Source organism: Anomaloglossus baeobatrachus, chromosome 2 (genome assembly GCF_048569485.1).
Source record: "Anomaloglossus baeobatrachus isolate aAnoBae1 chromosome 2, aAnoBae1.hap1, whole genome shotgun sequence".
NCBI lineage: Eukaryota > Metazoa > Chordata > Amphibia > Anura > Aromobatidae > Anomaloglossus > Anomaloglossus baeobatrachus.
In genome coordinates this window covers 608,609,488-608,635,071 of record NC_134354.1, presented here as the reverse complement: position 1 = coordinate 608,635,071, position 25,584 = coordinate 608,609,488, and the positions used below count along the sequence as shown (strand labels likewise).

The window sequence follows — 25,584 nt, the reverse complement described above, 5'->3', positions numbered from 1 at the left end:
AGGCAAATACAGACTTGCACAGAGAAGGATAAAATTCTCCAGATCTTAAAGACTGTCATCTTGCAGGGCTGGCCAAAGTACAAGCAACATGCACCAAGGGAAGTTTCTCAATTCTTCCACATAAGAGATGAACTGTCAGTGCAGCAAGGAATCATCTTTAAAGGAGACAGAGCTGTTATACCAGAAGCTCTCAGAAGAGACCTACTGGAAACACTTCAGGGCAGATCAAAGTATTGAAGTGCGCATGCGCGGGACTGGCGAGTGTGTATGACGTAAACGCGTCATGCACCACGGCTTCAGAAGGAGGACGAAGATGGCCGAAAGAGGCGGCGCCAGCACTGGAGGATGAAGACGCCCATCTGAGCCACATCCACCTCAGCGACCGGTTTAGGTGAGTATTATAAAGTGTTTTTTATGTTCTACACAGCTGTCTGGACTCTTATATACAGCATGTTAGAATGCTGTATATAAGAGCCCATTGGTGGTGGCCGCAGCTTATAGTGTAAAAAACTGGTGACAGGTTCCCTTTAATTTACAGAGGTTTGCCCAGTTTGTATTTAATTAACTTCGCCTCAATTTTAGGAAGTTCTAAGTCCACATGAGTTTTTCAGTTTTTGAAGATAAACAAGAAGATTTCTCATGCTGCATAATGCTTTATTTTACAATTACAATGCTGTAATTAGATGAGACTAGACAATACCTTTTAATGTAATTTTTTTCAATTGAAATATTGTATTTTGTATAATAATATATTAGCGCTTTTATGAAACGAGCAGCAGCAATGTCCAGAAGGTCAAAATTTATGTATTCAGTACAATTTTGTCTTCCAGGTAACTATGACAACTTCATGCACCTAGAATTAAACCTCAATGATTTTATAATACCTAAAATGTATTAAAATAATAATGTGATAGCATGTTGTACAAACACAGTGGTTCTCAGACGAATGCAGAGGAAATTGCAGTTTACTGTTTCCATAGTAAAATGTTCAGATGGTTTTTAATTTTTTATTGAATGCACAGTAATGGCCACATTAGTATATACAGTAGCTGTTAGTTGATACTGGTTTATTTATACTATTAATGCTAGGGCTACATAGTCGTGTAACATAAAATCAACAGCCGGCAGAAATATAACAACTGGATTTGAGCAAACCTAATGCTCCACTCAGTTAACCAATGGCATTGTAACATTTGTAAACTTAAAGGGAATCTGTCAGCAGGTTTTTGCAACCTTATCTGAGAACAGCATGATGTAGGCAAAGAGATTCTGAATCCAATGATATATTACTTAGATAACTGGGTGCAGCCCTTTTGACACAGCCAGAAATGTAGCTGTGCTGAGAAAGCTGCCCACACTATGCTTCTCTATAGAGATTGTACATTGACAGTGAGGTGTAAATCAGAGGAGGGATTGTGCTAGACTGCTGTGTGCATGACTTTGTAAGCAATGATAAGTCCTGCTGCTTGATCAAACATAGCAAATAAACAACAGATTGGACCTTGACAAGACAGGCCTCCCTGATTTTTTTGTGTTAACCTTTGCAGCATGCTGGCTTCGGCTTACACAGCAAAAACCTGTTGATAGATTCCATTTAATGTCACACTGCATTTAAAGGAAGGTTATAATTTACAGTTGTCAGTGGACTGATAGCTGGAATGTGCATCAATACCCCATTAATTCTCTATGGGACTACTGGAGAACGTGGGTATGCTTGGCTGTCTCAAACAGTCCCATAGAGAATGAGTAGAATAATGGCACACATTTGCATCAACTGCTCCATTCCAATGGAGCATTTTAGAGCCTCATTTCCCAGGAGCGGAGTGGGTCCCAGTTTTTGGACAGATTTGCAAATCATCATGTATTCCTAGTAAGTGATAACTTTTAATGTTAAACATTTCTGTCTTCAGGTCACCTTAGCCTAAAGAGAAGACATCTCTGTGTCGAATACTTTTTGGGCAGATTACAGAAAGTAGTGAGGTTTTTAAAGAGTTATTCTTGTATTTTTTCTTCGGGAGAATATCGCTCCCCTGTGTCCTGCTTGCTAATGGGTAGTGCAGTCCACAAGATAACAGTTTGGACCAATAGAATTATTGCACTACTGACTTTTTGGCCAGATTTCAAGCAGTAAAGAAAGATCTATGTGTTAGGTTCTTAAAGAGTTATTCTTGTATTTTTCCTCAGGAGAATATCGCTCCCCTGCCTCCTGCTTGCTAATGGGTTGTACACTCCTGAAGATACCACTACCAGTGGAATTGTTACACCACTAATCTAAACTGTGAATGTCTCTGATTAATATTGTACTGGATAGGAAAAGCTTTAAAATATTTTTTCTTTTTCTGTTAGGCCCCTTTCACACGTCAGTGATTCTGGGACGTTTGTGCTTTTTTTAAAACGTACCAGAATCACTGACATACGCAGACCCATTATAATGAATGGGTCTGCTCACACGTCAGTGATTTTTCACTGCACGTGTCTCCGTGCGGTGTACCCGCGTGTGCGTGATTGCCGCACGGAGACATGTCCATTTTTTTCTGGCATCACTGATGTCCCACGGACCACGCAGTAGTGTGGTCCGTGAAACACGTGCCAGAAAAAACGTGCTTTTAAAATAAAAATCATTTTTACTCACCCGGCGTCCAGCGATGTCCTCTGCAGCCCGTTCTCCCTGCTGCTTCTGAGCCGGCTCATTATTGTCGTGCATATTCATTATGCGCGACACAGCCGACCCGGAAGCAGCTGCTGCGGGGGTCACCGCCGGCCGGATGCTGCACCGTGGGAGCGATCAGCACCATGGACAGCGGGAGGGCGCACAGGTGAGTTGTTTTCTAAGTGCAATCACGGGCCACGGAGAACGGAGCCCGGATTGCACTTAGACAACCCACGTGTGCCGTGAATCACGGCACACGCAGGGACATGTGCGTGTTTTACACTCCAGTGAAAAACGTCACTGTTTTTCACTGACGTGTGAAACGGGCCTTAAGACGTGAAAATCACTGATAATAAACTGATGGTAAAACAGACCAAACACTGATGACACACAGACCATGTCTTGCATATGAGAAAAATCCCTGAAGTCTGAATGAGGCCTACAGTAAAGCCATTTTTACTCTGTAGAGGCCACTGCAGAAAAAAAAATCTATAGCCAGAAGCTGTTTTCCCTGCTGATAACAGATGATCACCAGGGGTTAGAGAAACTGAACCTATATTTGAAAAATGTCTCTGTTTCCCAGTACTCTGTCTTGACAAGATATCCAAAACCCAGAATCAAAGAATAGGTCACTAATAGTGTTTGATCAAATATGATTATATCCTAAAAATCGAGTGTTCATAAAACAAAATACACCATAATAACCACTTTAATAAAAATTACTTATGTTTCTCCTGCTTTTCAGTGAAAATATATACTCCCTTATCTTTGACAACGCTTTGTTACCATGACATCCAAAATGAGCTCTGTTTGTGACACGGAATACTTCAAATGAAATTATTCTGCACCTTGTAATTTGCAAATACTTAGAATTGTGTTCTTGCTGATATGTTCATATAAGGTAATTTTATTAGAAAAGAAATAACAAAGAATAGCCTAATCTTCAGAAACGTCAGCTGTGAATTCAAAATCATTGCAATCCACAGGGCGAGTGACCTGGTCTAATCCCTTATGGCTTTGCGAGAGCCCATAGCAAGCAAGCTTCCAAGCTACTGTTAATTAGAAGGAGATTGTGCCTGGCATTGTATTAATAAATGAGCTTGTGCTGGTTGATAAAATTGGTTTAAACGTCTTGTATTTTGGGCAAGATTTCTCAACAGTCTTTTACAATATGTTCACAAAGAAATTCTTCAGGGGAGTGTAATTAGCCTTACACTGTTTAATGTCATGCTTAATGATTACTGGGGATGTTTTGATTAGAGACTTAATCTGCCTATGCATGCAGATGATTGTGGTGTTTAAAGCAAGAACAGGAATCCTTAAATAAATGTGATCCATGTAAATGAACAGTTGTATAAAGAACAACCGGGTCAGTAGTGGGGTCTCCAATAAAACACAATCAATTACGAAGAGAAGACAATGTAACACTTACAAAAATATGAGTGTCTTCATTTATCCACACGGTAAGAAAAATGTGCTATTAATGGATTCGTAAAGTCATACAGCAACTTGTTGGACTACATGCCTTCCCACCTGTCCAGAATCTCTAATTCCGGTGGGGTTGACAACCGTCCAGAATTTCAAGGACAGCCCGTAAAAATTGATTACTTTTTTGCCTGTTCCGTAAAATTTTTTTTTAAGGCATCTGTTATTTTTTTGAAGCTGAAGAAACTTATACAGCTTATTTTGTAATATCGTCTTCTCAAAAGTATGGGCTGTAGACATGTATCACTCATAATCAAAAAGATTTCTTGCTAATGTGTCCGTACAGTATTGACTGTTCGGGATTTTTTGATAAGCTGTCCAGAAAAATTAAAATGTCAAGTTGGCAACCCTAATTCCAAAGCTTGCAATTCTGTGCTAATTTCTTAAAGAAGCACTCCCACATATTATATTAGTCCCTAAATTTGTGTAAGTACATGTTTTTTTGTAGTGTAAGTGGAATAATATACTTACAGATCACCCTATTCCCCAGTTTACAGCATCACGCTAGTCCTTTTCTTACTCACATGACTAAAATTTGACTTTCTGTATCACACAGGGATCAATAAAGTCACTTTTACCATGTAAGTCTATGGAGCATCAGAATGAGTTTCTGTCACTGGAGCAGTGCTGGAAACTAAGGTACACGGCAATTGGTATGTATTTTATTGCTCTTACACTACACAATACATATATTTAGACAACTTGAGCAATTAACATATTTCTTGGACGTGCTTCTTTAATATATTCATTGCAGGGTTTTTTGTAATACAGAGGTACAAAACATCTGCATACTGCAGGCATTGCATTCAAACAAGCTGGCTTTCTGCAGTGACCACTAGAGGGAGGAAGAGAGCATTGGATCGCACTGAACACTGATTGTTGTTAAAGGGGTTTGTCTGGGATTATATCAGTGGATGTGTGACATCTGGTACCACGGACGACCAACTATTCCCAGTGCCAAACCAATATGGGGATGGATGCGCAGTTAACAAGCTGTCAAGCTATGTATCTCCGTCACTTACCACATCCAGCCAGCGTCAGCACTGCTATTCAGCAGGGATGACGTGTGTCCCCACTGATCAAATATTAATGACCTATCCTAAGGATAGGCCATCAATATAAAAGTGCTGGAAAACTCCTTTTAAGTGCAAAATATACTGTATCAGTATGCAGTTTGCTCTAAAACGCCCTCTAGTGGGGACTGCAGGTGGCCAACATGTTAAAGAGTATGTCACCAAATGTTCCTATCCAAAATGCATATATTAATAAATTTCTCTTAAACCAGAAAAGACTGGTGTATCTACTTAAACAGCTGTTCACTCATGGATTTTTAATTACTTACATTAAAATTAGCACTAGCATTTTATCAGTCAACAGTAAGATAACTCAAAAGACAAAGTATATTCAGTCTGTTCTAATCCAGCCTGACTGACTGCTGCAGCTTGTAGTCAGCAGTATGAGATCTCAGCAGCTGGAGGGAAACCAAGGAGCTGTCAATCAAGTTAGGTGAATTGAATTTAAAGTTTTCTAAATAATTATAAAGACAATTTTAAATGTATTTTCAAATAGAGTATACCAGCTTAATTGGTTCTAAGCAGTATCATAGCAGAGGGTGCGGTCACCATGGGTCTCTGACTTGGAGGGGCCCACACAGAGCTACCGTTACCCTTAAATGTATCAGCGTGCACAGCATGGCAATACAGTTAAACTCTCCCTGCACTGATGCTCTGTTCTATAGGCCACAGGTCCATGGCAGAGTGACACAATTATGTAATTGTGCTGAGATACAAATAAAACATCTATGAAGTCACCATGTTGGTCTCTTATACATAGTGGGGTCTAGTAAAAGTGCCCCATTATACATATTGGAGGCTACTAAGGGGGCTATCATAGAGTGTGTGGTGGCTACTAATGAGGCCATGATACAGTGTGGGGGATTCTAACTGAACCATGATACAATTCGTGGGCTTTTAAGCGGGCCATGATACAGTGTGGGGGCTACTAAGGGGGCCATCACACAGAGTGGTGGCTACTCATGGAACCATGACTGAGGGACTACTAAGGTGGACCATAATACAGCATGGGCTCTACTACGAGGGGCCATTGTACAGCAGGGGTTCTACAAAAGGGTACCCTCCTACAGAGTGGTTGTTACTAATGAGGCCTTCTTACAGAGCTACTATGGGGGCCATTATACAATGTGTGAACTACTGTGGAGGCCAACAAACAGTGAGTAGGCCTTCATACAGTGTGGGAGTTAATGTGGGGTCATTATACTGCATGGGGGTATGATACAGTGTGGGAGGTCAATCTTGCAGTGTGGGGCTACAGTGGGGTCATCGTACAGTCTAGGGGGCATCATACAGTGTGAGCACCATCAATCAGTGTTAGGAATGCGAAGAGGCCATTATAGAGTGTGGGAGCAACTAAAGGGCTATTATACAGTGTGGGGTTTATTATACACAGTAGGGGCTACTCAGGGGCCATCATTGTGTGAGGGCCATCAAACTGTGGGGGCTATTAAGGGGCCATCATACAGTGTGGGAGCTACTAAGGGGCTATTATACTGCGTGAGGGCATTATACAGAGTGGGGGCTACTATGAGGCCATCATACAGTGTGGAGGTATCATACAGTTGGGGGACCTTATACTGTGTATAGGGCAGCATTGTATTGTGCACAGGAGAGCTGTTGGGAAATTATACATGTACAGGGATCTGTGGGGACATCATACTATATAGAGGGGTGATATGAGCTCAACATACTGTGTACATTGCAGCTGTGGGCCTACCATACTTTGTATAGGGGAGCAGTGGACCTAACAAATTGTGCATTGGGGAGCTATGGGGACATCATACAGGGGAGCAGTGAGGCATCATATAATGTATAGAGGATCTGTGGACCCATAATACTGTGTATAGAGAGCTGTTCGGGCATTATATACAGTGTTTAGTAGAGCCGTGGGGATGTCATATTGTGGATAGGGAGCAGTGGGCCATTTATACTGTGTGTAGGGGAGCATTAGGCCATCATACTGTGTATAGGGGGTCTGTACAGGGGGGATAAATCAGAGGACATTATTAAATGTTTAGTTATAGGGGCACTCAGGGTATTGTGACTGTGAAAGGAGCACACGGGGCTTTATTACTTCCTAGTTGACAAAATTTGTAGATTTGTAGGGCATTTGCACAGGGCATTAATTCTGTATATTCTAGAGAGTGGGTCTCAAACTCTGCTGGGTATCTGGGCTGCAACAAAAAAAATAATAATTTGAGGAGCCGCATTCTTTGTAGGGCCAAATGACATTTTTAGTGGTACCATTTTTTTTTTGTATACACTTTTGGATCACTCTTTTTGAGTATTTTTCACTTGTTTATCAAAACAAGTATGAACTTTTTGTATAATATATATATATAAGCATTTCTAATTGGCACCATACGGTAATTTTGGCCAACTTCTTCTAGTAAAATTCCCATCCTGGTCCTCATCTTTTAGTAATGTTCCCCATCCTGTTCCCCCTCTTGTAGAAATATGTCCCATCCTGGTCCCCATCCTGTAGTATTGTGCCCATCCTGTAATATTGTGTCCATCCTTGTCCCCTTATAGAAAAATGCCCATCCAGGTCCCCATCCTGTAGTAATGGGCCCCATCATTGTCCTCATCCTGTAGTAATGTGCTCATATTTGTCCCCATCCTGTAGTATTGTGCCCATCATTGTCCCCATCTTGTAGTAATGTGCCCATCATTGTCCCCATCCTGTAGTATTATGCCAATATTTTGTAGTAATATGCCCAACTTTATCATCTTGTAGTAATGTGGCCCATCCTTGTCCCCATCCTGTTCTCCATTCTGTAGTAATATGCCCATCCTTGTCCACTTCCTATAGTAATGTGCCCCATCCTGTAAGATTGTGCCCATCCTTGTTCCCTTATAGAAATATGCCCATCCAGGTCCCCATCCTCTAGTAATGTGCCTCATAATTGTCCTCATCCTGTAATAATGTGCTCATATTTGTCCCCATCCTGTAGTATTGTGCCCATCCTTGTCTCCACCCTGTAGTAATGTTCCCATCCTTGTCCCCATCCTGTAGTAATGTGCCCATCATTATCCCCATCCTGTAGTAACGTGCCCATCATTATCCCCATCCTGTAGTAATGTGCCCATCCTTGTCCAAATCCTGTAGTAATGTGCCCATCCTTGTTCCCATCCTGCAGTAATGTGACCTTTCTTGTCCCCATCCTGTAGCCATGTGCCCATCATTGTCCCTTTTTGCTAATGTGCCCATGCTGGTGCTCTCCTTGTAGTAATGTTCCCTTTACTGGTCACACACACATACACACACTGCTTCTCACCTGTCCTCCGTTCCCTTGGTGTCCTTTTTCCTTCTTCTTGCGGCCCACATTCCCTCTTGATGATCATTGCTGGTGCAGGGGCCACCGCAGTCAGCGCTTCATTTCAGATGACTGATTTGCAGGCGCTGCGCTGAGATATCCAATAAATAAAAAGTAACTTTTAATTGGACATTATATGTGGTACAATACAGCAATGGGCACTTCCCAAAATAGTATAGTACAGATCTACACGTTTTGGCGTACTGCATAATCATGATCTCCTGAGGTCTTTGATCTTTCCCTGCACCTGCGCATTACAATACTTTACTCTGCCCTCAGCAGGGCAGATCAAAGTGCTCGTGCGCATGGAGCGCAATGATGGCCTTTGTGTGAATGACATAGGATGCGACTGCATTCATCTACTGACAGTAGTACTAGTGCATTCATGTACTGATGGTGTTCTGGCACAGCGTTTATGTACTGAAGGTGATTCTGCCACTTCATTCATGTACAACAGTGGTTCTGGCGATGCATTCTTATACTGATGGTGGTTATGATACTGCATTCATTTACTGACGTTTTGGTGCTGCATTCATGTACTGATGGTAGTTTTGATGCTGCAATCATGTACTAATAGTACATGAAAGCAGCATCAGAACCACTATCATGATTTGAGCATCAGAACTACCATCAGTACATGAATGCAGCCCCAGAACCACTGACGGTGGTTCTGGCACAGCATTCATATAAGTACCCCTTTAAATTTATTGCAGCCTCTGGAATTTTTTCAATATGTCAGTGCACACTTGGACCAAAAAAGTTGTGCACCCCTGATCTAGAGAGTATAAAGGACACATTTTAAGTTGTAAGGGGCACAGTGGTGGCATTATTATTTGGGGTAATAAGAGGAGCACTGTTTTGTGCCACACAGTAGGTGTTGTAACACATTTAGCAGAATGAGGAGTTTGTGCAAGTTGGGAATAGATGTGGAGAGTGTTGGAAATGTGACAAGTCAAATGCATCTTTGTTGTAATTTCTGAACACCAGTTGTGTATGGAGTAGTTGTCCTTTTGGCCTGAGCCAAAAGGAAAAGACTGAAAAAATGAATGATTCTATCAGACAGAACGTCAGCTGTAAGGCCCCATGCACATGCTGCAAAGTCTATGACGTTTCAGATGAGAGAGAGAGCGAGAGATCCTGTACTTGCACTGTAGAAAAAATGTTGCAAAACCAACCAAAAACAGTGTGAGAACACCGGCCGGTTTGCAGTATTATTTTCATCACAACATTGCAGTCAATGGGTGAAAAATGTTGCGAAATCGAACCAATTGACATGCTGCAGATTTTTTCTGCACCAAAATTGCACGTAAACCACCCCCCCTCCACCTCTCCACCTCTCCACCCCTCCACCCCTCCACCCCTCCACCCCTGTGTGCATAGCAAATCAAGAATCCCATAAACTTTACTGGCTTCAGGAGAGGCATGCAGATTTTGATGCAGATTTTTAAAAACAGCATAAAAAACCACAGCGTATGCACAGGGCCTTATACAGAAACAGCCTGCTCCTGCATATTATTTATATTGACAGGTGGTTGTCAGTTTGGTTTTTTTTGCACAGTACGTTCATTAGCTCTGTATAAAATAAACAAAAAACAACTCTGATTCTCAAAAAAAATGCAGAGAAATTTAACATAGAATTTATACCAAATTTGTGTTAAAGAACAAAGTCCATAATGATTTTAAAGTGATATCAATACATAATGTAGTTAGTAGACAATGGGGCAGATTTATCCTTGTATTTCAGAGTTTTGGCATAAATGTATTAAAATGATGAGATAATTAGCCCCTGTGCTACTTGTTTTTAAGATGAGTTTACACTGCCCTACTTGAAACATTAACCAACCTCCAATCGGTAAATATATACCGATGTGCAGTCGTTTAATAGACTATTTACACAAGTAAATACCACTTAAAGGGAATCTATTACCCTTTTGCATTTTCTTAGTTGTTAATTTGGGCATACAAGTGTCATAAAGGTGAATTTAGCCAAACCAGTATGCCTCCTGGATGAGGGTTCGCTTGGCAAAAATCCTCTTTTATATCTTCTATCATTCATTTTTGGCTAATTTCAGCTTTATGCCACCTGTATGCCTATATTAATAACTTAAAAAATGTAAAAGGGTGATAGATTCCCCTTAACGATGCACACTGAAAGGTTTGAAATAGATCATTTAATGAGTACAGGTTGTCATTTCTCTTGGCAGTGCTAGTCCTGTCTACAATAGACAAGCTGTTGAAAACAATGTCTTTTGTGCAGCACAATGGATCATTTCACCCGACGAGCAAGCACTTTCCTCGTTCATCAGGTGATCAGCAGTCTGTTTAGAATGCAAGATTATTGTGAAATGAGCACGACTCTTTAATGAATTGTTTCAAATCTTGTTTTCACTTAAACAGTGTTGGAAAACAGACATGTCGGTTCAGACACTGTTTTTAGCATGCACCAGATGTACAGACAGGTATGGGTCATGTTGATAAACCTGGTGCATACTGCACTAGAAATAAGATTAATAGTAAGTCTTCCAAATTGTTTTACCTTCAGGATCTCTAAACATAATAAACAAGAAGTACATGACCTGTGCTGAAATCGAATCTCTAAGATGGGCTTCAGTTGAACGCAAAGACATTTCCAGAGGAAAACGTTTGCATAAATCCTTCAAGTTCAGTATATAGTATAAATGTAAATAGTTGTTTTCTCCTAGAAACGAGTGGAGGAAACATCTGTATGCATGAGCGTCCCTATGTATTTGCTATTCATTGCACCAAGACTTCAGTGTGCTCGTCACAGGACCCATAACCAGCACGCTTGCTGCTTTTTATTCAGCCTTAACAAATCCTTTCTTCTGTAACATTGCAATTTCATTTTGTCCTGCAGTCAGCCTCACACTAGATTTATTGTATTAATCTTCTTTGCTAGTTTAATTTCATATATCTTTCAAATGTGCTTGGTTTTTTTTCGCCTTTTTCCCCCCAGTTTTTTAGCACAGCTCTCGTCTATTGTTTAAATGAATTTTGTAAAGTTAACTAAATGTGCAGCCGTATAGTGATATAAAAAAGTCAACACAATAGGGAATAAACCAAAGTAACCGACTCTGGACATATAGATGTGCACGACGATACTCCTGTGGAGAACGTTAGTCGAAATGTTCCAGCATCTTGACCTCAATTTGGCAAAATAAGTTCTAAAGTTAAGTTATTTGCCCTTTGAAAATCCCCATGCTATTCGAGTTTCTCTAGTTTGAGTATCCTGGGAACACGCTCATTCTGTCTTGTAATCTGGTTCTTTATCTCAGTACATAGTGGACATTCGTCTCTATGGATATTACTGAGATAAGATCATTAGGTTGATTTCATGGCACTTTATTCTTTTATTAGATCTCTTTTGCCATCTTAAACCAAATTGTTATACATACTCCTTTTTTCTATCTTGTATTTATTTTCTGATTGTAGATTTCTTTTTTATTTTATTTGTTGCTCATGATTATGGACACAATCGTCTTACATTAGCTTTTTCTGATATTTATACTACTTTATAGCAGCCACATTAACCAGCAATCAATAGGATCTAAATTACTGGCTTCTATCTTACTTCGTTCTAGACGTGCTCTGACCTGTGCAAAGGTTATTATGCAGGAAGGTGGAAGAGGTGAGCTGAGGTTTAATATAATCCCGCCTGTAATGATAATGAGATAACCAATCTACAGCAATGGAGCAAAAGATGCTCCAAACTTATTATGGGGGTGCATGCTCTGTCATTCATTTGCTGAATTTTGGTAGAAATATAGATTCTTTCCTCTACTTTATGCTACCTCTTGATAAGTTTAGTTTACATATTTATTTTTATTTAAGTTTGCCACATTTTAAGACTACATTAAGCCGCATGTCTTGTACACTTCAACTGTGACAGACAGACTCCTAAAAAATCCATAAAATCACATTGTGTTATTTTTAAATAATTAATTTACATTTTATTGTATGAAATAAATATTTGATCACTGACCAACCAGCAAGAATTCTGGCTCTCACAGACATGTTATTTTTTCTTTAAGAAGTCCTCCTACTCTGCATTCATTACCTGTATTAATTGCAACTTTTGAAGTCATTATCTGTATAACACTTGCCCACAGAATCAATCATACTCCAACCACTCCACCATGGCCAAAACCAAAGAGATATCTAAGGACACTAGGGATAAAATTGGTGACATATGCAAGGCTGGCATAAGCTACAGCACAATAGGCAAGAAAAACAATATGTCTGTCAATCTTACTTGGTTAGGTTAGGAGGCTCCATGAAAGATCTCGCCTTGTGGGATAAGGATGATTCTGAGAAAGGTCAGGAATCAGCCCAGATCTATGCAGGAGGACCTTGGTCAATGACCAGACGAGAGCTGGAACCACCGTCCCAACCGTGATGCATGGGGGTGGAAATATCATACTTTGAGGTTGATTTTCTGTAAAGAGGATGGGAGGACTGTACCGTATTGAAGGAAGGATGGATGGGGTCATGTATCTTGAGATTTTGGCCAAAATCCTCCTTCCTTCAGTTAGGGGTACTTTGCACACTACGACATCGCAAGCCGATGCTGCGATGCCAAGTGCAATAGTCCCCGCCCCCGTCGCAGCAGCGATAATTTGTGATTGCTGCCATAGTGAACATTATCACTACGGCAGCTTCACATGCACTTACCGGCCCTGCAAAGTCGTTCTGGCCGGCAAACCGCCTCCTTCCTAAGGGGGCAGGTCGTGCGGCGTCACAGTGACGTCACACGGCAGGCGGCCAATAGGAGCAGAGGGGCGGAGATGAGCGGGACGTAAACATCCCACCCACCTCCTTCCTTCTGCGTAGCCGGTAGAGGCAGGTAAGGTGATGTTCCTTCCTCCTACGGCTTCACACACAGCGATGTGTGCTGCCTGCAGGAACGAGGAAAAACATCGTACCATCGCTGCTGCGAAATTATGGAAATGTCGGACCCTACACCGATCATACGATAACGACGCTTTTGCGCTTGTTAATCGTATGTAACAGGATTCACATACTGCGATGTCGACAGCAACACCGGATGTGCGTCACTTTCAATTTGACCCCACCGACATAGCACCTGCGATGTCGTAGTGTGCAAAGTACCCCTAAGAGCATTGAACATGGTTCATGGCTGGGTCTTCCAGCATGACAATGACCTTGAAACACAAAGCCAGAGCAACTAAGGAGTGGCTTCGTAAGAAGAATTTCAAGGTCATGGAGTGGCCTAGATAGTCTCCAGACCTGCACCTAATAGTAAATCTTTGGAGGGAGACAAAATTCAATGTTTTCCAGTGACAGCCCCGAAACCTGAAAGATTTGGAAAAGATCTGTATGGAGAAGTGGGCCAAAAAAACTTGATGCAGTGTGTGCAAACTTAGTCAAGCACTACAGAAAACATCTGACCTGTAATTGGAAACAAAGGTCTCTGTACTAAATATTATGTTTTGTTTTTCTATTGTATAAAATACTTATCTCATGCAATAAAATGCAAATTAATTATTTAAAAATCATACAATGTGATTTTCTGTTTTTTTTTTTTTTTTTTTTAATTCTGTCGGTCACAGTTGAAGTGTTACTGTGATAACAAGTACATAACTCTCCATTCTATGTAGGTGGGAAAACTTGCAAAATCGGCAGTGTATCAAATACTTATTTTCTCCACTGTATGCCAGTTTTTTTTACCCATATTCCTGGCTCATATGGCTTTATATTGAAAATTTACAATCCAATCCATAATTGTAATAATAATCTGAAGTATCAGTGGGCCTCTAGAGGGACTTATTCCCTGCAAATGTTAGAAGCTATGTGCACCTGGTTTAAAACACGAAAAACATGAAATGTACAAAAACCTCTCCCACGTGGTACCAAAACTAGAACTAGGAACTAACTAGATCAGGAATAAAATTAGACCTAATTGGAGAAGTCAGTGCCACAATAAGCATGGTGAATCAGAGTCATAGAAATGGTTCTACATTATTCATTATGAGACTCTTCGCTCGTCTAGCACAATCCAGATGCCCAGCAAACAATGCATCCTCTAACTTCCTAAAGCAGTAGCTACAGATTGTCTGACCCTCCATCAAGACATAGTGAGAAGTCCTACACAAAAAAGCAGGAATTCATGATTGTCAATAAAATTAAGGTAGTCTCACGTTTAAAGTCATAGTGGGTGGTGAGATATGGAGCCTAAAAGGCAAAAGTTCAGAACATTCTTACCATTTTGCTTGTAATTGTACATTGAAACCCTTTCATCTTCTCTATCTCTGTAAATACATATATATGACCGAGTCAGACCCTGGGACAGTGTGGCGCCCCTGAGGCTTCAGTCGCCACAGGGTGCTTAAGGTGCAGTGCTCATCCTGGGTAAGGAGGAGATTATTCACTGGTGTTCATCACATTTACACACAGCTTAGTAGCAGCCATTGGAACTTGGTGAGAGGTCATTTGGATGGTCACCATAGCAATGGGACTTTCCACTCATGAGATTAGCACCTGGGGGGTGGAGCTACACACTGGGGAGTAAAGTTACACATACAGACACTTCACAACAGCTAAGGACAGAAAGATGTGAGACACAGGAAAACACGGTCACTAAGGGGAGAGCTGTTAGCTCCCTCAGGACCGGCGCAGATGGGGTACAGAGTCCTAGGCTAGTGGGAACTTTATGTCCCTCTGGTAAATCTGCTGGACAGGAGATTCCAAGTTTCCTTGCCCACCTCAAGTGCCCAGGGCACAGCAGCAGATAAAGCCAGGAGTTGTGACCACAATCCAGCCCAATAACTGACTCGAGCTGCCTGCTATATGGGACATGAACTAAACCCAGGACAGGAGTTTCTGAAAGACTACAGGTCACAAGGGCTCAACTCACACAGTGCAGAAAGGAAGGGCTCACAATTCACAACACCGGTGGTAACCTCCGAAGTATCCGAGATTGTCTGTGGCCCATCACAGCGTAGCCCGGTGCTCCACCAACAGTGTGTGACCAGTGAGTAAAAGACCTTGAACTGTTTTGCCTGTGTTGTCCAGTTACTGCCAGCGCCCTCCCCATTGCGTCACAGCGCTATCAGCGCCTGAGAGACTACCACCACCATCATCCTCCCTGGGGCACAGCTCTGCCTGTGGAGAGCTGAACCATCCGAGCTGCATAATCATCCGCCCCAGCAGAGAAGTCCCGCAGCAGCGGCTAATACTGGCTACGCACCACAGGTGACGTCACGAACAACTACCCCATCATCCCCATCCCAGGCCATTTTATTGACACTAGAGGTCATGGAACTGGGCAAGGCCACCACAGCGTCCCAGGAGAAGCACCGCAGCCCAGTGACGAGTAACCCCTGAACCCTTGGTCATGTCAACTGCACACGTGCCCCTTACACAGAGGATTGCAGGCCCTAGTTTCATCAGGGTTTCCTTTAACTTCTATACCAGTTGCTGCGCCCCCTCCTCCTCCTCATCCTGCCTGTCTGAATTGTCATCTCAAAGCACGCCGTCCATATGAGTTGCTTCAGTTAAGTGGCAACAGGCTCTGCTGAAACAAAGTTGTTTAGGTGAGAAACAGCACCTGCCGCAGAGTTGTTGAAAGCTATAGCAGACCAGAAAGATCTGGGGCTCTCAACGCTGAATCTACAACCAGGCATGGTAGTGTGTGATAAGGGCAATAACATGGTGGCAAATCTGAAGTTTGGCAAGCTCGCACATGTACCTTTGCCTGGCCCATGTGCTCAATTAGTGGTTCAGCACTTTTGGAAAACCTACCCAAAATTGCCTGAGCTACTTGTGAAGGTACGACGCATGTGCGCCCATTCCTGTAAGTCATAAGGACGACAGGATACTCAAGGACGTTTTCCCAGTCACTATGGCATGATATCTCTTCATAATATGAGGCGATTACCCTCCTTCAGCCACTACATGCTCCAACACCAATAGAAATTGTCCTGATCCCCATATAAAATAGAGAGGTAGCCGCTCCCCCCTTCATTTTCTGCCTGGTGATGTTAATAAGACTTAGGTCATTATTCAGGTAACACTGCATTCCTGTATATACCTTGGGCATCATAATCCCATTCTCTGGCATTATAAATAGGAGCCTGTTGACCTTATACTGGATCACATATACCTCACTAGGCCAGCTACAGGTCGTTGTATACTATTGTGATACCTTCTACCAGTGAACCAACCCACATACCTGTCTACAACATACACTACTAAGCCTTTTTTGCAGGTTTTTGTGATGATAATCCCTTGTGAATTAACCCACATATTTTCTGTGTCAGTCCATCTGATGGTCCAATTTTGATAAAGGCCTGGGGCCGAAACGTCAAAACTGTTTACGGACTATATTACACTTATTCCACTAAATAAAGAATAAGAATACATCATTATCTTTGTTTTCTTTATTGAGGCTTTACGGGTGCCGAAGTTCCTCTCTTTTTATTGGTTCTAATTTTCTCCTGATCACCTACTTGGTGATGCGGGGTCTTTCCCGTAAGTCAGCTACGGCTGCAGCTGGACTGGTAATGCCGCAGCAGCGCTTGCAAGTGTCAGCTCATCGACTGGTTTGCAACATGCCCATGCACTAGAACTCATTACACATTTTGGCAAGGCTTTGTGAGCAACAGAAGGCAGTAGGTGAAGACCAGCTACAATTTGCTTGTCAGTATTCTGGTCAGCCTCCGCACATAATAATAATTAATAATAATTTTATTCATTTATATAGCGCTATTAATTCCATAGCACTTTACATACATTGGCAACACTGTCCCCATTGGGGCTCACAATCTAGAGTCCCTATCTGTAACCGACATGTGGTCATGGATATCTGACATCTGTTAGGTTCTACAAAACTTTGAGGAATCAACCAAGATGGTGAATGGCAATGATGCAAACCAGCGTGACCATTCCACTTCTATGTTTACTCAAACGCTTGCTGCTCACAATTACATAGGAAACTTTGCATATGGACCAGGTGAAGGAAGAAAGTACAAAGAGATACTGCATTACCCAGCCTCATATCTCATCTTCTCAGTTTGGATTGGGTGATGATTAGGAGAAGTCGTCTGAACAGGATTAAGAAGAGGAGGAAAAGGAACAGGATATTGTTTCTGAGGCCCTCTTCTATGTGTGTTTGAGGGTGCATTGTAGTGCTTTCTTCTATTTTTTGGCAGCCTTTGCACTTAGTGCATAGGCTTTATGAGTCCAGGAGTCCGACCACCTAATAATTGTAACAAAATGTGTATGAAGCCCTCCTTTATGTCTAATACAGAGTGTATCGGAGTCCCTCTTCCTTCTAATTTTTGCCATTGGATGGTATTGTCTGCATTGGATTTTAGAATTTCAGAGTTCCTCCTTCATAAATTAAACAGGACGTGTCTGACAATGTCACACACCACAACCAACCCCATACAAGGTAGTAAAATTACATTTACCGGTAATTACCGGTGGGTGTAGTTTTATGTCCTCCTCTAATATGTAATCTACTATAGTCTTAAGGTGGCTTTACACGCTACGAGATAACTAAAGCGATCACGTTGGGGTCACGGAATTTGTGACGCACATCCGGCCGCTTTAGCGATGTCGTTGTGTGTGACACCTATGAGCGTTTTTGAATCATCGCAAAAACGTTCAAAATTGCCCATCGGTGACATGCCCCCCTCTTCCCAAATATCGTTGCTGCTGCAGTAACGATGTTGTTTGTTGTTCCTGCGGCAGCACGCATTGCTATGTGTGACGCTGCTGGAACGACAAACATCTCCTTACCAGCGTCCACCAGAAAAGGAGGAAGGAAGGAGGTGGGCGGGATGTTCCAGCCGCTCATCTCCTCCCCTCCTTTTCTATTTGGCAGTGACTGAACAAACCGCCCCCTTAGAAAGGAGGCGGTTTGCCGGTCACAGCGACGTCGCTGCACAGGTATGTGCGTGTGACGCTGTCGTAGCAATAATGTTCGCTACGGCAGAGATCACCACATAGCGTTACAACGACGGCGGCGGGTGCTATCGCGCTCGACATCGCTAGCAATTGCTAGCGATGTCGCAGCGTGTAAAGCGGCCTTTAGGCAATGGGGAAATATGGTGAGAGATGTCCTGGTTATTAAGATGTGGAGGGAGTGTTTTTTTTTCTCTTTTTTTTATTTTGCCTTATATGCAAGTCATTATACAGCAAAGATGGTTTCCTAACATTTTTCCTGTCAAATCCATTTTATCTTTGGCTTTGTATGTTTCATTATCAGTCTGTAAAAGTAGAGTAAAGGCCGCTTTACATGCTACGACATCGCTAAAGCGATGTTGTTGGGGTCACAGAGTTTGTGACGCACATCCAGCCGTGTTAGCGATGTCGTTGCGTGTGACACCTATGAGCGATTTTGAATCGTCGCAAAAATGTGCAAAATCGCTAATTGGTGTGTGACGCCCTGGACTAGCCAGGTTGTCACAGACATAACACCACACACACCCCTCTCTCGGACAGGTGACAACAGTCACACTAAAATCCTTGTTGCCACCCTCCAGGGTCTGATGTCCACACCAGGTGGGGCGGAGCCAGGTGGTTGGCCACGCCCACCAAGGTGTTCACAGGCCTGGAGGCGGGAAAACACAACATTTCAGTGCAGAACAGGGAGTTGAGAGTTGAGTTCAGAGAGTGGAGGAGAGAGAGACACACACGGGCAGACCTGGGACCAGGCCTGCCATGGACTGTTTAGGTGTCTGGGTTGGAGCCCAGGCACCTCCAGCAAGGTCGGCAGATGGTGGTGGCCGTCTGCAGGAGTTGGCGCACGGTTGGTGGAACCGTAGGATCGGGGTTGGGCGGTGGCCCGCCGGCACCGAACCGGGGAGCCGATTGGAGCCAAGCACCAGGCAGGGTACTCAGACCCCGACTAGGCTAAAAGCCGCCCTGATAGTCGAATTTACTGATTGCGGTCTAGACCTCAGGGGTTCATTCCCACCCAAGTCCCAATTGACGGCAACAGCCCAACCATCCCAGATAAGTGCCACTGCCACAGGTAAGAGATCCAAAGGGCCAGCCCCTGCAGGCAAACAGGCTCCTACGGCCCCTTACATGCCGGGGAGCGGACTACCAGTGTCCAGACACAGGAGTCATTCACAACATAACACAGGTGCAGGGAAACGACAGCCATCACCAACCTGTCCAGGGAGAACACCGCAGCCGGCTGTGGGACCCGTCCATCCTACCATTTGGTTTATCAGAGACTCCGTTATCTTGTGTCAGAGTGAGTACACCAGTGCCGTCAGGCACCGCACTGCGACCCTGCGCCCTGCACCCCGGCCTGAATCCTCCCCGCGGGCCCCCGGGACCATCGCCCCTGCCCACGGAGGGGTTAACACCAAGCTGCATAACACCGTCACCGGGAGTCAACGGCAGCGGTGGTGTCCATCCTACGATCACCACAACCCGTGGGTGGCGTCACGAACTTTACCAAACAACCACCCCAAACCCCTGCGTGCACCGCCACTACATCCTTCCAGAGCGACGTGACCCCCGGGTCCGGAGGCGCTCGAGCCACCGACACGCGAGCCCGGGTTCAGAGTGGCTCGGCGGCCGCAGCCGAGACCGCGGGGTGGTACACATCGACTCTTCTGGCATCACGAACAGGATAGAACCAGTCTACTTACCGGTAGAAGTGTGCCTTGTGGTTCCCGTCAGCGGCGTCTCGCTGAAAAATCTGAAGATCCGCCATCTTTGGCATGAAAGTTTCCCGCTCGAGTCATCTTCTCCGAGCAGTGAAGGCACGAAAGCGAAGCCCCGCCCCCAAAGAGAGAAGTGCTGTAGAAGACCAAGGGGGAGCGGGTGAGCCGGCTGCTGCTGATGCTGAGAAGAAAAAGGAAAATGTCTGTGTTCCCGGACGGGAGCGGTGAGGTGCCTGCCGCCGGAGCGGCGGGGCCCAGAAGAAGCAGAGGAGGAGTAGCCTTTGGGAACTGCGGCCCGGTTGAGTTTCCCGCTGGAACGGCTGCCTGGTTGGAGCGGGAGCTGGGTCGGTTCTGCGTGAAAGCGAGGGCGCAAAATCTGCAGCAGTTACTCGATTGGAGGGCAGAAGTCTGCAGACTGGTTGCCGTGGTGTGGGCCCATGAGCAAGGGGCCGCGTCAGCTGTGCAACGCCGAGACCAGGCCACGCAGACCCCCATGTTGTCCCTTATCAGTTGGGAGCTGGAGCCCGCCAGAAAAGCGACCAGTGAGCCCGCGGTGGTGCAGCTTATGGAGGAGGGGTTCCTGTGTACGCTGCCCCCACCGCCGTTCCCATTAATGGCCTACAGCTCCGGAACCCGCTGCACCTGGATGGGGAGCCCGATTGATCGTCAGACCGTCGACCAGTCTGGTCCCCTGCGGTGGTAGCCGCACTCTGTAAAGATTAACCCCTGAAGTTCTACAGTTCAATGTTTTAAAGTTGAAGTTTTAAAGGTCCCGTTCCTGCATCACCATCTTCCTTTGTTGAATGCCCCTATGTTCCGTGGGGCACCATCCGGCACGCCGGGTGGAAGGAGCCGGACCCTGCCTGACTTGTTGAACGTCGCCGGGGATGGATCCTCGGTGGGTGCCATCAGGGGTTGGAGCCCCTGGTGGAGGATGGCAGGGAGTTAGAGAAGCGAGGACAGTTCTGTAAGTGGAGCCCAGTTCACCGTACCCACACTGCAGGCAGTGGAAGACGGGATCTTTATGGACAGTGCCACCGTGCGTGAGCGTGGCATTGGGGACCCGTGCTGCCCTGTGGTGGACAAGGGAAAGTGGCTGGAAGAGGCTGCGTTGGCAGCGAAGTTTTACAAGAAAGTTGAAGTCCCCATTGGGACACTACAGCAAGTCCCCGTTGGGACCCCACAGTTGTTTTGTTTTATGGTAGCGGACCAGGCTACTGAAGCGCCCGACCCGTTGGGACTGATGTTGTCCCCATTTCCCCCAAAGACAAGGCAGAGAACTAGCAAGCCACCCAATAACTATTGGGCTTGTAAATAATGCCCCAATTGCCCTTCCTGCTACTGCCAGTCTCCGGAGAGGCTGGTTGGAGGAGGGACCCGCAGCAGAGCAGGCTGGGGTCCGGTCACCATCAGAACCGGTGATCATCCTCCGGGTCAGGGGTCCCCTTGGACGCGGGGCCTCTGAGTGACTGCCGGGTGTGAAGCACCGTACCTGTTCCCGCTTGGGTAGCCTGGCCAGGTTCCTGTTTTCAGACTGGGGAAAAGGGGTGCTGCCCACTTCTTAGGGGTGGTATCAGGGCTAGGTTGCTTGGGTGGGAAAGCGGAAGGACATGGACCCATACCCCGTTATAAGTAAAAATGTTCTCGTTTGTAACGGTTCAAGTAATGTTGACTGTTTGTTTTTCAATTGTTATATCTTTTCAGAAAAATAAAACTGGTGATGGACGGGCAGCCCGCGGACGGTCTGCGTTAAACCAAGGGGGAATGTGATGCCCTGGACTAGCCAGGTAGTCACAGACATAACACCACACACACCCTTCTCCCGGACAGGTGACAACAGTCACACTAAAATCCTTGTTGCCAACCTCCAGGGTCTGATGTCCACACCAGGTGGGGCGGAGCCAGGTGGTTGGCCCCACCCACTGAGAAGTTCACAGGCCTGGAGGTGGGAAAACACAACAGTTCAGTGCAGAACAGGGAGTTGAGAGTTGAGTTCAGAGAGTGGAGGAGAGAGAGAGAGACATACACGGGCAGACCTGGGACTAGGCCTGCCATGGACTGTTTAGGTGTCTGGGTCGGAGCCCAGGCACCCCCAGCAAGATCGGCAGACAGTGGTGGCCGTCTGCAGGAGTTGGCACACAGTCGGTGGAACCATAGGACCGGGGTCGGGCGGTGGCCCGCCGGTAACGAACCGGGGAGCCATTTTGAGCCAAGCACCAGGCAGGGTACCCAGACCCCGGCTAGGCTAGAAGCCGCCCTGATAGTCGAATTTACTGATTGCGGTCTGGACCTCAGGGGTTCATTCCCACCCAAGTCCCGATTGACGGCAACAGCCCAAACACCCCGGATAAGTGCCACCGCCACAGGCAAGAGATCCAAAGGGCCAGCGCCTGCGGGCAAACGGGCTCCTACGGCCCCTTAAACACCGGGGAGCAGACTACCAGTGTCCAGGCACAGGAGTCATTCACAGCATAACACAGGTGCAGGGAAATGACAGCCATCACCAACCTGTCCAGGGAGAACACCGCAGCCGGCTGTGGGCCCCATGCATCCTACCATTTGGTTTATCAGAGACTCCGTTATCTTGTGTCAGAGTGAGTACACCGGTGCCGTCAGGCACCGCACCGCGCTGCACTGTGACCCTGCGCCCTGCACCCCGGCCTGAATCCTCCCCGCGGGCCCCCGGGACCATCGCCCTTGCCTATGGAGGGGTTAACACCAAGCTGCATAACACCGTCACCGGGAGGCCTAGTCAACGGCAGCGGTGGTGTCCATCCTACGATCACCACAACCCGTGGGTGGCATCATGAACTTTACCAAACAACCACCCCAAACCCCTTGCGTGCACTGCCACTACATCCTTCCAGAGCGATGTGACCCCCGGGTCCGGAGGCGCTCGGGACACTGACACACGAGCCCAGATCCAAGCGGCTCAGCGGCCGCAGCCGAGGCCGCGGGGCGGTACAGGTGACATGCCCCCCTATTCCCAATTATCGTTGCTGCTGCAGGTATGATGTTGTTTGTCGTTCCTGCGGCAGCACACATCGCTATGTGTGACATCGCAGGAACGAGAAACCTCACCTTACTTGTTGCCGCCGACAATGAGGAAGGAAGGAGGTGGGCGGCATGTTCGTCCCGCTCATCTCCGCCCCTCCGCTTTGATTGGGTGGCCACTTAGTGACGTTGTTGTGACGCTGAACAAACCGCCCCCTTAGAAAGGAGGCGGTTCGCCGGTCACAGCGACGTCGCTAGGCAGGTAAGTAGTGTGACGGGTCCGCGCGATTTTGTGCGCGACGGGCAGTGATTTGCCCATGATGCAGAAACGATGGGGGCGGGTACGCACGCTAGCGATCTCGCTAGCGAGATCACAGCGTATAAAGCGGCCTTAAGACTCTGACAACATTGTTCCAAGCAGAGACCTGGGAGTCAGAGATGTGTCTAGGCATCTTCCCCATGCTGTTCACATTCTATTTGACAGCTGTTTCCATCCATTTGAGCGATTTTTCTGCTTCCCCAGCCCTCCTGTTAGGGTTTTCCTGAAAAATTATTGAGTAGTGAGGGGCGAACCCAAACTGTTAAGTTCGGGGTCCGTACCAGACACCCAATGTTTGTGCACGGACCCCATACACGAACGTCTCAGCAAAGTCCATGTTACTGTTTGGGTTGAGCTACCTAGATAAGAATATATATATATATATAAAAAAAAGTTTAAAGGAAGCAACATAGAGATTAAAACAGGAGATTTATACTTACTGAGTCTCCCGTGTGGCAGTCACACTGCTTCCGGTTCTGCTCATTAGCTCTCATGCTTATTCACTGCTTTTCCTGCTCACCATCTATGACAGTGTCTGTAATTGGTTACAGTTAGACTGCCGGTGTGCCAACATCTGTGATTGGTTGTGAAGTGTAAAAATAATTAATTGGAAAAAATGGGGTAGTGTTCCCTGTTATTTGAAACCCAGTGCAAATAAAGCATACGGCCACTACAGGCTGCAGCCCCCAGGTTTGTGCATTATCTTGGAGGTGTATCAAAATATGAGGGACCCCATGTAGCTTTTTTTAAAATTATTTAAATAAATAATTGAAAAACAGGTGTGTGGTCCCCCAATTGGGATATCTAGCCAAGATAAAGCTGATAATAATGGGCAGGTACTCTCAGGCTGGGGAGGCCCATGGTTATTGAGCTCCCCCAGCCTAAAAGTAGCAGTGACCTGCAGCTGCCACGGAATTGTTGCATCCAATAGATGCTGCAATTCCGTAACTTTAATAGGTTTATCGTGATTGCCTCGGTGGGGTGGCAATCGGGGAAATAAAAGGGGTTAATGACAGCTGTCAATTCTCAAAATATCACAGCTGTCATCATGCCCTAAGTTAGCAATGTGGTGGGGTCTTTGAAACCCCCATTACTAACCCTGTATGTAGAAAGAAATAAACACAACACACACAGAAAAATTATTTATTTAAAAAACAAAAAACACTCTCTTTTCTTCAATTTATTAACCTCCAAAACACCCCTACAGGTCCCACGACAATCTCGGCTATGCTACATCTGAGGTCACAGTGCGTGGTCACATTAGAAAATGCGACCAACCAGTGCAGCGTCTGGGACACACTGACTGAGCCGCAGCTCTGAGCGATGATGTGACTGACTTCACCTGAAGTCACAGCTGGGGTTCCCATGGTACCTAGAAGCAGTGTGACTGCCACAAAGAAGACTCATCAAATTCGGAACTGGAGGAAAACAGGTTTAGCGCCGCGCTTGAAGACCACGGACATCAGTGTTGAACAAACAATTCTTATATTTCATTTCATTCCTACGCGTTTCGGAGACCACAACTGCCTCCTTCTTCAGGGAAAAGACCACTGATGTCCGTGGTCTTCAAGCGTGGCGCTAAACCTGTTTTCCTCCAGTTCCGAATTTGATGTTCCACTTGTACAACAGGGCTGCTGCTGGACCGCTTAGCCACTCGCTTATGCCACTAAAGGAGTTGTGACTGGCACAACTCGATCAGGTGAGTGCACCACTTTTTTATACTTTTTACCCAGTAAATCGGGTAAGACCCTATTGCGCCTTTTCTCTCCCAATTTAGTTTGCACAAAGGAGACTCAGTAAGTATAATTCTCCTGCTTTGCAGCCTCCTGGCTCTTACTAGAACCCTTTTACAGCACACATGTTAGGACGTCCATAGAATTATATGGGGTTCTTTTTTTTGCACAAATCAAGAATTTTGATTATAGAAGATAGAAATACAGTTTGAAGATTTGAAGCTATCCCAAAATTTCACATGTGGCCAAGAGTAAAACCCTTTAAAAAACTGATAATTTAGTTTACTAGACCCACAGAGATCAACCGTTTGCAGAAATAACTGAATACTGCCATTGAATACATTTTCTAC

At 45.2% G+C, this 25,584-nt stretch overlaps 1 long non-coding RNA gene across 2 annotated transcripts in view; it reads left to right on the top strand.

The window, feature by feature from the left end:
• The first annotated feature begins 4,697 nt into the window (after nt 1–4,697).
• LOC142291903 (uncharacterized) overlaps nt 4,698–25,584 on the top strand; it is a 46,797-nt gene continuing 25,910 nt past the window's right edge. The window contains exon 1 of one of the 2 annotated variants that reach the window (XR_012750554.1): nt 4,698–4,788. This is a non-coding gene — a long non-coding RNA (uncharacterized LOC142291903). Of the gene's footprint in view, nt 4,789–10,734; nt 10,832–25,584 lie in introns of those variants that run through there. The other variant, XR_012750553.1, reaches the window with a different exon arrangement.